Source organism: Alligator sinensis, unplaced genomic scaffold, assembly GCF_000455745.1.
Source record: "Alligator sinensis unplaced genomic scaffold, ASM45574v1 scaffold1745_1, whole genome shotgun sequence".
In the NCBI taxonomy this organism is placed as follows: domain Eukaryota; kingdom Metazoa; phylum Chordata; order Crocodylia; family Alligatoridae; genus Alligator; species Alligator sinensis.
Window position 1 is genome coordinate 117,744 of NW_005843183.1, and position 1,525 is coordinate 119,268.

Here is a 1,525-nt window from a genome sequence, read left to right on the forward strand (position 1 = left end):
AGCCTTGCATTGAAAACAAAAATGCATAAATTACCAAAATACGATCAAAATGTAACAGTGCATGTGCTTCAGGATACTGTGAACAGCAAGAGATCTGGAGTCCAAGAAGTGGACGGGGCAGATAATTAGCTGCTAGCTACAGAGTTCAGAGTCTGCCTCTAGGATATTCTTTCTGATGCGGCCCTGGGTTGTCCGGCAAACGTGCTAATTTGTGCTTGGCAACTGTTTGTTGTCACCTGCATCCTGGTGTGCAGGGACTGAAGCTGCCAGAGGTGCAAAAATTCTGTGTGCCCTGATAAAACAACACACAACTACAAGAACAGCAGTCCAGCCGCCTTGCTACCTGAATGGGGTTAAATCTGGGCTGCTGGACTCTTCCTTGACATATTTCTACAGTGCTTAGCAGCAGGTCTCCCCTTCTGGCCTGGGGCTGCTCTTGGAAATCAGACCAGGGTGAACAGATCATTCAGAAATTGGCCATCAGGTCCAGAAAAAGCCCCATTCCCTCTATCTTGCAACCTCACTAAATTTTATGGTGAAATCTATTTTGCTCTGGGTCAAACTAAGGGCTTAGTTCAGGGGTGTCATATGTGTTGGGTCCCATGGGGACTCCTCACGGGCTGGATCCACCCCCTGCTGCCAACCTTTAATGTCACGGGCAGCTAAAACCCCCAATTTTGGCAGTAGGCAAGGGAAGTGAGCAGCATTAACCCCTCGAGATTTGGAACCACTCCAAAACAGCTGTGCTGAAAGCACTCCGGCAGTGAGCCCTGTGGGGAAGCAGGTGGCCTAGTCTGTGAGAAACCCCGCAGGCCTATCCAACCCACAGGTCACAACTCTGAGACCTCCAGTTGTGCTCGACACACAGCAAAACACTTCCAGCTGATTTGGAGCACTTTATGCTGATGATTATTGAAATCTCAAACCAGAGGAGTGCTCAGAGGAACACATCCAACATCCCCCAGTGATTTTGCCACCAAAGCACTGGACAGTGGCCAGCTGCTGCTTCCCACTTGTGAACCCTCCTGGGGCTGCCGAACCTGCACTTTTGTTTCACCCAGACAAGGTGCTGGCTGGAAACTGCCGTTCCCTGGCCCCAATCGCGCTGTGCCCAGCCGAGCATACCCAGCTGAGCTGGCTGGCTCCATGGCACTGGCTCTCTGCTTGCCTCCAGCTGCTGAAAGCAGCTAAAAATACTGGCCAGACTTCCCCAACGCTGGCTTCTCTGCAACTTTGTTGGCGGGAGCAATGCATTTCGGTCAGTGGGGGTCAGCAAGAGGGCAGGTGGGGGTTGGCAGCTGGGCACAATGCCGTGGGCACTGCATCTGCAAGCAGGCAGCGGCTGTCACTGTCAGAAGACTGGGCTGCATGCCTCGCTCCGAGAACGTTTGTCTCACCGCCGGGTGAACTCCTCCCAGAGGTGATGGGGTTTGGCGCGTCCGTCTGCCTGTCACACGGCCACCCTTTGAATGCAGCCTTGCGTAACTGCCACTGCCATCACTCCATCAGCGGCTGGGGGGGGGCG